The following is a 14,025-nucleotide window of genomic DNA, read 5'->3' as shown; positions in this document are numbered from 1 at the left end:
ATGCTAACTTTCAAAACAGATAAAGAAATCCAGCTCCTCCAACCTCATGTAATTACTCATAAGGGAGGATGGTAATAATTGCACATGCCCAAGATCCTTATGGATATAGTTTGAAATTACCTGCTATAAACCAGAAATTTCTTCATCGTTTCTTGTTTTCACTTTAAAAAGCTCTGTGAATTGTGCATTCTACCTCATAACATACCCATGTCCATTTTAATATAAAAGTAATGTTTCCAACTGCCATTTGTGTATCATTGGCACATTACTGGTATGTAACTGCCTTGATTTAATAAGTACAAAGGGGAGGATATAACTTTGATCTGTAGGAAGCACTTGGAAACCTTATTACAATGCAGGTTTTGGGGCACCTTGGTGGCTCAGTCGATTAAGCATCTACCTTCAGCTCAGGTCATGATCCCAGGGTCCTGGATTGAGTCCCATGTCGGGCTCTTGGCTCAACGGGGAACCTGCTTCTCCTTTTCCTTCTGCCCCCTGCCTCCCCCACCCCTGCTTGTTACTGTATAGCTGGTGCAAAAGCCACACTAGGAGGACTGAAGCTACAGATCGGCAGGTTACACAGGGTGATCTTCGACCAGCAGCATCACCTGGGAACTTGCTAAAAATGGAGACTCAGACCCTCTAGGAGAGGGTCTCAAGAATCTGTCGTTTTTAACAAGCCCTCCAAGAGACTCTGATTTAGGCTAATTAACCACGGTAGTAAGAATTTACTCAACCAAGAGTAGAGATTATAGGTGTTTGGGTCCTTATAAACCTGTAGTACACAGATGGCTTCAAGATCCATGAAGATGACTTACAACCAGGAAAAGAAATTTCCTGGACCCGATTCTAGAGTCAAGGATCAGAGCCGGACTCGCTGGGACCAGGGAGGTCGAAACAAGAATATGCAGCATAGTAAGGAACCAGAGGGATAATCAGGAGATGTATCCACAGAGGAGAGCAGGAGAGGAGAAGGCTCTAAGAGGAGATGAAAATCCACCAGAACAATTTCATCCACATGAGCTTGGACTGCAGGTATCTGAGTTGAGCTTTCAAGCCTGAAGAGTGGAGGTGGTGGGTGGGTTGGGGGGGGGTGGATATTCCTATGGAATTAACATGGCATCAGGTTGTAATGAACCTGACATGCAGAACCTTGATCTCTACACATTTGTGGTCGCTCTTTGGGAAAGCTCTGTTTTATGTACTTTGGGTTCTTCACCAGTTCCTTAAGGAAAATTCCCAACCTTGTCCTTTCTTATCTTCTAGAAAATGTGTATGTACTTTCTCTTTGAGCAGGAAAAGAGATATGTTCAAGCAGGGATATAAACAGCTATGGAGAGAGTCCCCGAGGTCAGGCCTTGGGGAGTGACAGCCCAGTGTGGGTGGCAGGGGCTTCTGGTGGTAGACAATCAGAGAAATCCTAAGCCAGCCTCTGGAGGCAGCTGGGACTGTGGCTCCCCTCTTGCCCAGAGGGGCCTTCACATGGACTCTTTGTTGCGAACGATGAACTGCTTCACTGCAAGAAAAACCTGGAGTTTCCTTCAGCTTGGGTCAGAGTCCAAGCCTGGTGTCCCAAAATGAACTTGGTGTTGGTGTCCATAAATGAGGGGCTGCTTAGGATTTTATCATTTCCCATTCCGGACGGTAAGTGACAGAGTTATTGTCCCAGCAAAGGATTGCTTTTTGTCCTGCTCTTTTGCTCTTTGGGGCAACTTTTAATTCATAAGCAGTCTCTATGTTGCATGAGTTTTGAGGGATATCCTGACTGCCCGGCTTTCCACAACACCCACCCCTGCCATGGCCCACAGCTCCCCCTCTGCTTCTACCCTGCTGCAGATGGTCCCTACTTCTCTTCCAGAGGGTTTCAAAGTCTTAATGAGACATACAGACATACAGACCAGACTCTGTATGGTCAGCCTATACGAGTCTATATGAGCTGCCCTGGCCTTACGAAGGGCCCCTGAAGGAGTGGGACATAGAAAGCACTTCATGGGACTGTCGTGGGCCCCTATGGGGGGTTTTCTTTTTGCCTCCGTCTCATATCTACTCACCATCCTCTCTCAAGAGCCCTTTATCTTCTTCACCATCTTTCCCCCCACCCCCAAATATTTTGGAAAGGTGAAGAAAAGACAATTGCTCTGAGAGAATTTGGGGGGAAATATATAGAAACAGACATATAAATAGGTTGTGTCATTGCCCTGACCCTGAAATGCTCCATTGAAAGTGTATAAAGATTTAAGTCAAAGAGATTAGTCCCTAAGACCCAACAGGCCATCCAGAATGAGAACATTCAATAATTAGACATATACCATCAAATTGTTAACAGGCACTAGATACCGCAATCTTTAAGAAGACCATATAGCACACATGGCACGCAAACGCACGATGTCACTTTCTCAACAGCTGTTTCTAGTTATGCTAAGTTTTTCTACATTCTATACACTTGGTTATGGAGAGAGACAGGGCCATTAGCCGTAATGAAGAACTTGAATTAAAGCATGAATCAGACACCCAAAGGAGCTGACCTGGTTTGCCAAATGCAAATATTAGGAAGATAAAAATTGAACCACACAGTTTGTCTTATTGTTGTACTTTCAAAAGAAAAACTCGTTAACCAGGATATGCATATTCAATGCATAACATTTATTGAGCAATTACTGAGGCAAAGGCACTGAGCTAGTTCTCTGGATACAATTCAATCCTTGCAAAGTACTACAGGCTGGAGGTGGAGAGAGGACAGGAGCTGCTTGACTGTCAGGCCAGTCCACTGGAATGAATGAACTGAAACCAGTTAATTTCCAGTTTTACATAAGGCCCTTGAATCCCCTGCATGAGTTTTATGATAGGTCGAGCCAAAGGTCTGTGCCTGTTCTTTGGCCATGCTGGGCGGGAGGGGTGTCTCCAGGGCCAGGGCTGTCTTCCCAGCAGGAGCACAGTGTTCCTGCTCTATGTCACCAAGGCTGAGCCTGATGGAAAGGAGGTAACTCTCCAGAAAAAATCAGAGCACCATTAAAAAGGCATAATGTTGGGTGCTCAAGAAAGGAAAACTGTCCACTTCTGAAACCCCAAAACACACTCAAAGAGGTGAAATGAGTTATCCAAGTCCACAGAACTACAGAAGATTCACGCTTGGACCAGAAGACAAAATATTCAAAGTCAGGGTGCCTGGGTGACTCAGCTGGTTAGGCGTCTGCCTTCAGCTCAGGTCACGATCCCAGGGTCCTGGGACTGAATCCCTCGTCAGGGGCGGGGGAGCTGCTCAGCAGGGAGCCTGCTTTTCCCCTGCTTGTGTGCGCTTCTCTCTCTCTCTCTCTCTCTGTGTGTGTGTCAAATAAATAAATAAAATATTAAAAAACAAACAAAAAAACCTGAAGCCCAGTGCAGGTTCTAAATGCAACTCTGAAACGACTTTGAAATCACCATAAAGAAACTGAAAGAAAAAAGGAACATCAATGTGTTTTCGGAGACAAACTGATTAATTTCGAACGCAGTGGGCCCTCTTTCCCTTGCCTCATTAAGACAAAAAATACTGTAGACCAGCCAGAATCCCAAAACGATAAGCTTGTGTCATGAAAGTAATAAGTAAATAATAGTAAACGGTGAAGATTTTGAGAGGCTCATATAGATCTGGTTTTAAATCCCCCCTCTGCTACGCAGTACCTTGTGAGTTTGAATTATGTATTAAAGCAGCTAGCATGGTGCTTTCCCCTTAGTCAATAAATGTTATCATTTGAAAACATATTCTATTCAGATGAATGCGTACTTCTTTTGAAAAGGCAGCAATTAAAGATGATACTCATGACTTTTGGGTAAGTAAAAATGAATTGAAATTTCTTAAGTTGAACATATCAGCCCTCATCATAAAATAAAATTACAGTAAATTGAAATACATGAAAAATTAAGAACCTATGCTTATCAAAAGAATCAATAATGAGAAGGCTTGCCAAGAGTGGGAGAAGATTTGGCAAAGGCTAGACTATTCTAGACTCAAATCTAGAACCTGTAAAGAACTTTTTATATTATTTATCTAATGCTGAGCTTTCGCCAAAACTAGTGGCCAAAACAACAAACATTCACTGTTTCACAGTTTCTATGGGTCAGGAATCCACACGTGGTTTAGCTGGGATCCCCTGACACAGGATCACTCATGAGACCACAGTGGAGCTGTCTGCGGGGGCCGTTATCCTCTCAAAGTATGACTCGGGGACAATGTTTCCCAACTCACTCATGTGGCAATTGCAGGCACTGAGTACTTTCAGGCTGCCGCCTGTGTGACAGCCACATCAGTGTGGTTTTCAGTAACTTACAACATGGCAGCTGGCTTCCCCTAAACAGCGCTCTCAGACAGAGAGAGACACAGACAAAGAGAGTGAGAGAGATCCAACAAGACAGAAGTCACCATCTTCGGAGTGACATCTCATAACTTTTCCGTATTCTATTCATTAGAAGTGAGCCACTAGGTTCAGTCCACACTCAAGGGAGAGGCATACGAGGGCATGAATACAGAGGTGAGGCTCTTTGGAGGTTATTCTAAAGGCTGTCTACCAGAATCCCACAAATCAATAAGAAAAAGGACATGGACATAGAATTGAACATTTTACACTCTAAAATATCGGAATTGTCAGTAAACATAGGAAAATGTGCTCATCAGTCACAAGGGAAATAAAAATTAAAACCAAGATGGAATATTTCCATTCAACCAACAGAATAATCAGTGATAAAAAGACAGAATATACCAAGCTTTGGCAGGCATGTGAAACAATTGGAATTCTCTTATACTTCTGGTGGGAATGTACATTTCTACTACTACCTTACAAAACTGTTTGGCAGTATTTACTAAAACTGAACTATAGAGGCACCTGGGTGGCTCAGTTATCTAGGTGTCTGCTTTTGGTTCAGGTCATGATCCCAGGGTCCTGGGATCGAGTCCCTCATCTGGCTCCGCACTCGATGGGGAGTCTGCTTCTCCCTCTCCCTCTGCCCCTCCCCCTGCTCGTGATCTCTCTTTTCTCTCTCTGTCAAATAAATAAATAAAATATTTTTAAAACCTGGGGCGCCTGGGTTGCTCAGTGGATTAAGCCGCTGCCTTCGGCTCAGGTCATGATCTCAGGGTCCTGGGATCGAGTCCTGCATCGGGCTCTCTGCTCAGCGGGGAGCCTGCTTCCCTCTCTCTCTCTGCCTGCCTCTCTGTCTACTTGTGATCTCTCTCTGTCAAATAAATAAATAAAATCTTTAAAAAATATATTTTTAAAACCTAAACTACACATATTCTATGATCCAGCATCTCCATTCCTAGTTAAATGCCAAAGAAAACTATATATGTGTGTATATAAGAACATTGATAGCAGCTTTATTTATAATAATCAAGAAACTGGAAACCACCTAAATACCCATTAATAGAATGGATACTATAAGTTGTGATATAATCATATAATTGAACATGATGAAGTAATGAGATGGGGATAAGCTACCACTATGCCTTAAAAATACAAACAAACCTCATGAAATAATTTTAGGCAAAAAGAAACAATAAGGAAAATATATATATTGTGCAATTTTATTTATATAAAACTGAGAACCTGCCAAACTAATCCATGCTGAGGAAATTTTAGAGAACATTCATTTTTGGTAGGACTTAACTGTGAAAAGGCAAGTTTGGGGAGTCTAGGAGCCTGGTAATGTCTTATTTTCTTGCCCTGGTGATAAAGATCACTAGCTCTGAGAATTTAATATACCATGCATTTATGGTTCATGCACTCTTCTGTATGAATGTATAAAATTTTTACTTAAAAATAATAAGCTTTCTTCCTGCTATGCAATGCAGAATGGTGAGTATGAGTGAAATTTACTAATAAATAAATTTACTGAAGTTTATTGAAAATAGAAAGTCTATGTCCACTGGAGCTATGTCCTGAGTCCTAGTTCCTAAGGTCTTAAATACCAAGAATTAGCTTTTAATTTAATTCCTGGAAACTAAAAAATTACTAATATTGTTGAATTTTCCATTTCCTGTCTCTCCCAAGGGGAATATTAGAAATGTTCTCCAGTTTGGAGGATCAAAAGCTGATCTTCTTCCCATCCGTAATGAGTCCACAAAGTCCTGCTCCAATACCTCAGTCTTAAAATGAAGAACAGAAGAAGAAATGGAAGAAGGGTAGAGAGATAAGGAAAATGCAAAAGAAAAAAAAAAACATGATGAAAATGTGTGTGTGTGCATGTGCGCGCGCGCATGTGTGTGTGTGTGTGTGTCTGTGTGTTTCTCTGTGTGTCTGTGATAGTGGGATCGAAGAAATTCGGAAAGAGTGTCAAAATAGGAATAGATGAAGGTGGTGACAAGAGCAGCCAGAAAAGGAAAGATTTAGGAAAAAGGGAGAGTGTTGAGAGATTTATTAGCCATATATCAAAATTCCAAATATACTATCCTTTTGACACTGCTATTCAGAACACATAGCTTGGTTCTTTAGATTTGGAAAATAAAGTCCAGCCTGAGGAGGCCCCAACTCTTCCATGTTAAGTAATTTGCATGTAATAAGTGATAATGGAGAAAATAAAACCATGTAAGTTTGATGAAACTGTGTTTTTTCTATGAAAATGTGAGGGTGGCATAAAGGGACATGGTGGCATAAAGGGACATGGTAGAGTATAACAAAAATCTGGCCACATGCCACTTTTTAACGCCTTCATAGAACTTAAGACTTGGAATTGACCTTAAAACTCATATAGCCTTACCCCAAAGTTGAATTTCATAACTGCCAGATGGAAGAATCATGGGGGGAGGGGAACTTCACATCCAAACTGGATAAATTCATGCATCCATGACAAGACACTTGATTCTTGGAGAGTCTATAATTTGCTCATTTTTCCATCAACTGCCAACTTTCCCTATCCCAATCTGAGACTGATTTTTCCATGAGAGTTGAGGGCCCATGTCAACACCACAGAGCCGTAATCAAGTGTGCCTGCCCGGTGAATCAGCTATATTCAGTACATCCAGGGGCTGTACATATCTTTGTTTTTAAGCAACTTTAACTTATAGTTATTGACAAGTATATGTCCCATTGGCCAAGCCCTGGAGGCTAGCGCTATTTTAGACAGCAAACTCTAAAAAAGACCTTCCACCACCGCCATCACCCTTCTTTCTCTTACCCCCGCCCTCCCTTTCCATCATAAATGTTTATCTCTGGCTTCCAAGCCATGGTAACACACAAACGATGAAGAAGAAGCTAAGTTGTTATCTTTCCTTTGTTTCCCTTTTATCAACTTGGAAGAAAACTGTCTCAGAATCGAAGATATGCATTTGATGTAAGAAATCATTTATAAAAATCTACGTATAACTGACTCTCGGTGAGAAGTATTCGCTTTTGTCTAAGATTTGCAATCACTGCTTTTAAATTAGAATCAATGTTTTACATTGAGACTTAGGCATTCATGGCAGAAAATTAATCTGTCTGGGAAGATACTAAATAGTGAAATAAATCCATATGTGCTGTGTGGTAGGCGCTGTGTGCTCCAAAGAATATCTTATGCATGTGTCTTAGGAATTACACAGAGATGGTTAAAAGCGATGTTTTGTTTTGTTGTTTTTTCCCCCCCACAAACTATCTGTGGCCAAGGCTTACTTTCTACAGATTTGAAGGGTGTACATGCATGAATGCCGTATTTGAATATGAACCTCATAGAGCAGTCTGCTGGATTCTCAGTGGTGTATCCAGGAAATATTCAGTTGGTTGGGCCTTTTCTAATACTTTCCATTTCTATCAAAAGCAAAATCAAAGCTATTTCCAGTGCAAAACCAAACTCTAAACAACACCCACTAGAATTAGCAAAGCAACATTTCATCAGAAAATCACCTGCAGAATTTAGAATGCAATTTAGAATGACTAATTGGTGTGTTAAATGGATATATTCAGAAAGTGGTGAGGAGATGAGTCAACACTTCTGAAAGAACCATAATTTCAGGATTTCCTGCGTGAGGGCTCCAAATTATAAGCCTACCTACACATTAGTGCACGGGTTAGAGAAGTCAGTTCACCCAGACATTTGTTGTGTGCATAATTTTAAAAAGAATAAATACTACTTTGGAAATTGCTCTGGTTCCTTTTGCCAAAAGTAACACCCTTTCTGGGCACATAGCCACTAGATATTTGCCCTGCTTTCTTTGTGACTATGGAACCCTGAAACATTATTTGCAATTTTATCAAAGGATTCATTGAGTCAGAGGATAATCAGGGAGAACATATTGGCTATTAAAACCGGCAAGGTGAGCCCGAGATTCCTCAGAAGGAAGTTAGCTTTTATCTTAAAACAGTCTATCTTTTTGTTATTTGAACTGGAATCCTATCATCTCACTAGCTCTACTAACCACACCGCTGTCTCTTCTTATCACCTCTTATCCGCCCTACTGAAACAGCCCCCACAGTGGTCTCCTCACCTCAGCCTTGCTGAGTACAGGCAGTCTTCCGCACAGTGGCCAGCGTGAGCCTTCAAGAGTTGCTGAAACAGTAGAGGCTCCAAGGGAAGGAGAGACAAATCCATATCAAGAACAAGTATCCATGTCCATGAGGACGAACTCTGCCAGGCCCAGATGGCAAGGGCCTCATCCAGTCAAGTTGCCTCTACAGGAGCTGTCAGTCCCTCTGTACCATGCCAGGAGCTCAGTGTTGGGGTCTGTTGCTGACAAGCTGGACACTCAGAGCCAGTAGGAGTGAAGCAGGCCTGGGCAAGTGGGAGTTCATGCTACTAGACCCATCTGTAGTCTGTCTGTGTCACCGCGGCCAGTCTTTATGGGCCTATCGTGTAAGCTTTGGTAACAAAGCTGGCCAACTGATCAAGGCACTTTTGTCTACTTAGTTATTTGGTGCCTTTTCTGGGGTGGTCAGGTGCTTTCTGGTGGGCATGAATGTGTGATAGAAGCATCTTCACACTCTGTGCCTACTCTGATTGGTTCAGCTACATGCCCTTCCTCCAGAATGACTTGATCCAACCTCCCAGTCCTTTTCCTTGTAGGCAACTGCCCAGTAACTTGTGTGTATTCTCATCTCAGGCAATGTCAGGTTCACCACTCAGTGGAAAATTGTTCTCTTTCTACTGCTTTTAGTCACCCGGGAATGTGCTGCAGTGTGGCCCTTATTCATTTCTGGCTTGTACCCACATGCTGAGCAACCACCTGCAAACCTACCTTGAACTTTCTCTGCCTCCTTGAGGTGGTCCTATGTAGTAGGTATACTGGTGTAGCCACAGTGGGTGACAGGTGGGTTAACTTAGCCCTGAATGAAAACTGTAAGTGGATATTGCCCTTCTCACATGAACATAACATGTTTGCAATTTTTTTTCCTAATCAGAATGGAAAGGATACATCTTCCAAACCCATGGCTATATCCCATGGGTCTGAGGCTTTAGTAGTCTGCCTTCTTAGTAATACCATAATTGGCACAGTAACTTCAATGGGGCTGCAATTGATTAATCGGTGTATGGTCAACTGAATTAATGGTTGTAGGTATTTTTGGGGAAGAACTAGGGTACAGTTACAGAATAGACTAGTCATGACATTATAGGATCCTAGAGGACCTGGCTACCTCTTATGTCAAAGGGCTCCAGATTGGGGATTGAGCACTGAATGGTGAATTTTATTGGGGTAACTGCCCTCAGACTTCTACTCCTTCATTCTTACTTTTTTCTTTTTTTGAAATTATAGATATCGAACAATGCTTTGGCTGACTGCTGTCTAAGGCAATGTTAGGAAAACTATAGCCAAGTCTCCTTCTGGCCTAACACCTGTTTTTGTAAATAAAGTTTTATTGGAACATAGTCATGCTTAGGCTTTTTATTTTTCCCCTACCGTCTTTCAGGGAAGCTCAGACATTTCTGCTTTGCTAAGCACTGGCCACCATTTTTTGTAGGCTTTTAAAATCCACCCCAGTAAAAAGTTTGTTCTATCCCCTGAGTCTTTACTAGGGTGATAAATCCCATATCCTGAGAAAATGTCCCTGAATCAATAAATAGTTGCTTATCCAGCTTTATGTTCTATCCTCCTCAATCAAATATCCTCAAAACCTAATCCCAGGAGCATTTTCTTTGTTCTTGACAGTACATGCAGGTGGGTAGTTGACTTAATTCTTTAGGTATATAGTCTCTATCTTACATTATCAAGCCCTACACTGACTACAGCTGGACTAGCCTGGCATTTAACCCTAATTATCTTTCTGGCAGCAGGAGGGAAGATGGGGACAGGTCCTAAGCGGGAAGGGGAGCACTTGTGCCTTATGGGGAGAAGGATCCTGTAGTCTTTGAGCCTGGCTTAAGTGTTAGCCCTTACCAGGGGGAAATGTAAGGCCCCTGTGCATGCCCAGAGGGCAGGAGTGGGGGTGTTGCTGAGTCAACATCATCAAGGGCATCCATCCAGGCATCTTGGCTTTTAAAGTGTATTTGGATATCTTTGGAGCTCTGCCATTCTCAAAATTAAGTCTTAACCTTGTCTTTTGATAATGCCTGCCTTCCACCTATAGGTGATGAGGACCTCCTTATAAGCTACCACCATTACCACTGGAGGCTTTAGGGCTCTCATGCTTGGCTATTAAGTAGTGCATGTAAACAGCTCTCAGGCTCCTTTGCAGGGAGTCGATTACACCTAGTGTATCAGCCCAGCTGAACCAGCTATCTTTTGTAGGCACTGTTTTCCTGTATCATTATACTTAACATGGTATTTGCCTCCATAGGGATGTTTTCAAGGGTCACCATCAGTGAAATATTTAGAAACTGAGCTGCATCTTATGCCAGGGAGCAGACATGGGCCCTCTTCCTGCCAATGGGTAGCTGAGCTCATTCTCTGCCTTCATCCTGCTGTCTGCTTTCTTGGACCACTCTTGGTATGAGTTGTGTTAATCTAGACCCCCTGAGAAACAGACATAAAAACAGGGTTAAAAATGCAACCATTTTATTAAGGAAGAAGCCTGTGAGAAAAGGATTAAGGAGACAGCCAGAAAAGTCTAGGAGAGATGTCAGACTCCAAGGCAAGTGTGACCCTAAGTGAAGGAGAGAGGAAAGGTTGGGTGGACCACTCTCGGGGGCTGTGCAGTCTATGGGAGCTCAACACAGATGACAAGGATTCCTTGACTCTATCGTGGCCAGAAGAGGAGTTCCCTGTCTCCAAAAATGAGTCTCTTTCAGTATTTCTACCACTTTCATTCCTTGACTGGGGAGCTGACCCTGGGAGGCATCATCTGACCCAAATGAAAAAATGGATTCCAAAGGATAGCCGCTGGGGCCCTGGGTCATTTCTTCCCCTGGTAGCAGGAGGTCTGTCCATAAGGTGCATTTTCCTGTTTGACATACAGATTTAGTATAATTTCAATTAAAATCTTACGAGGAATTTTTTTGTGTGCAAATTAATGAGCTGATTCTAAAATGCACATAAAACTGTAAAGGGCTTAGAATACTTAAAAAAATTTGGGGAGGGAGGAACAAAGTTAGAGGATACACAACCTAATTTCAAGACTTACTATAAAGCTACAACAGCCACATATACTTGTGAAAGAGTGTTTAGTCCAGAAATAAATGCATGGTCTAATTTTTTTTGAAGGTGCAAAGATAAAGTGGAAAGGGTGTTCCTTTTAATAAGTGATGCTGGAACAATTGGATATTGATATACAAAGAATAAACTTGGACTCTTGCCTCAAACCATAGACCAAAATTAACTTAAAATGTATCATGGATCAAATGTAAGACCAAAAAATATAAAATTTCTAGAAGAGAATGTGAGACCATCTTTATAACCTTGGGTTAGGTAAAGATTTCTGAGGATATAAAAATCATAAAGTATAGGGGCACCTGAGTGGCTCAATGGGTTAAAGCCTTTGCCTTCAGCTTGGGTCACAATCCCAGAGTCCAGGATCAAGCCCCTCACTTGGGCGGGGGTGGGTCTCTGCTCAGCGGGAAGCCTGCTTCCTCCTCTATCTCTCTGCCTGCCTCTCTGTCTACTTGTAATCTCTGTCTATCAAATAAATAAATAAAATCTTTTTTAAAAAATCATGTGAAAATAAAAATTGAATAGGTTAGACTTCATCAAAACTAACAACTTTTACATTTGAAAATACATTGTTAAGAAAATGGTAAGAAACTGACTGGGAAAAAATATTTGCAAAATATATATCTGGAATACATGCAGGACATATATAAAGAGCTCTTACAACTCAATAATAAGAAGGTAAAATTTCGACTTTAGAAGGCGGAGAGGGTGCAAAAGATTTGACCAGACACTTCACTGAAAAAGGCATATAGATGACAAATAGCATGAAAATATGCTTAATATCAAAAAAAGCATTGAAAAATACAAATTAAAACTACAATAATATATTGGTACATCGAATACCTAAAATGAAAAAGACCGAATATCTAGGATGAAAAAGACTGATGATACCGCAGGTTGCCAAGGATGCCAAACCACTGGAATGCTCATATATTGCTGGCAAAATGCAAAAGGGTGCAACCATATGGGAAAACAACTTGGCCATTTTTATAAAGTTAAACAGGCACTTAACATATGATTCAATAATCCCACCCTTATGTATTTGATAAGATGATGGAAAATATATGTTCACACAAAGATGTAAATTAAGGTGTATAACAGCTTTATTTAGAATGGCCTCAAACTGGAATCAATTTCTATTTTTGCTTATCTATATCTTCACACAATGGAAATAGTACTTAGCAATAGAAATGAATGAACTGCTGATACACTCAACAACATACATTAAATCTCAAAAAGATTATGCTAAGTGAAAGGGACCAAATACAAAAGACTGTATGATTTTATTTATAGACAATTCTAGAAAAGGAAAAACTACAGTAGCTGACTAGTGGTTCCTTTTTTTTTTTTTTAAGATCTTATTTATTTATTTGACAGAGAGATCAGAAGTAGGCAGAGAGGCAGGCAGAGAGAGAGAGAAGCAGGCTCCCCGCTGAGCAGAGAGCCTGATGTGGGGCTCGATCCCAAGACCCTGAGACCCTGACCCGAGCCAAAGGCAGAGGCTTTAACCCACTGAGCCACCCAGGTGCTCCTGACTAGTGGTTTCTAAGGCGCAGGAAAGGGAGATGGTGGGAAATGAGAAGCAGGGAGTTTTTAATATTCTTTTGTTTTGTTTTATTTAGTTTTTTAGTGTTATCTTAGTTACCATACAGTGCATCATTAGTTTTTGATGTAGCATTCAATGATTCATTATTTGAGTATAATGTTCTATATGTCATCATGGTGGTATTTACTAAGCTCCACATATTTGTCAAAACTCATTGAATTTTGCACTTAAAATTGGCCAGTTTTGTTGTATATAAATAATGCCTCAATAAGGCTATTTTTAAAAAGAAAAAGAAAAATTAAGTGATAGTAGGGCTGAAAAATGGACCCTAGAATAAGAATAAGAAAAACTTACTTATTTAATGAAGCATAAATTTGGTTCTAAGCTTTTTAACTGCTGTCTTGAAAATGGAAATTCAGTCAATTTACAAAATTTACTGCTCTTGGTTCCAAGACCAAACAGGAATTTTCCTCGATGCATAAAATGGACACCACTTGGAATCAAAACAATATTATTGTAGTAGAATCAACAAAGATTCTGAACTGAACTATCTCTCATACTGGCCCATTATATAGGCTATCTAGGAAAGCTATCTGTGGCAACAGTCATTAAAATGTCATGTAAATATATAGTTCCTTACTTAGTTGTCTTAATTCATGGTAAGATATTAGAACATCTAAATTTATGGAATACGGTGGGAACTCTGATTCTTTTTTCCTAAATATCTTTTTCAATAGGACATTTTTGAAACACTGGCAAAGAGCTTAAGTTTGCATCTCTTGTCCTTGGGCAGTGAGACAAGCTACTCAATGGAGCCAGTGACCACAGTCCCCTGACCAGCACTTGAACATGGCATTGAGCTAGAAGTAGAGGTAATCTCTTTGTGGAACCCAAAGGCTCTAGAAGAGAGGCATTTTTTATACCTTAAGCAGTATTCTTCTTATGTATTTCACGT

This window comes from Mustela putorius, unplaced genomic scaffold, assembly GCF_011764305.1.
Source record: "Mustela putorius furo isolate JIRA1106 unplaced genomic scaffold, ASM1176430v1.1 tig00003913_pilon_pilon_pilon, whole genome shotgun sequence".
Classification (NCBI taxonomy): Eukaryota; Metazoa; Chordata; class Mammalia; order Carnivora; family Mustelidae; genus Mustela; species Mustela putorius.
This window is presented reverse-complemented; position numbering follows the sequence as displayed.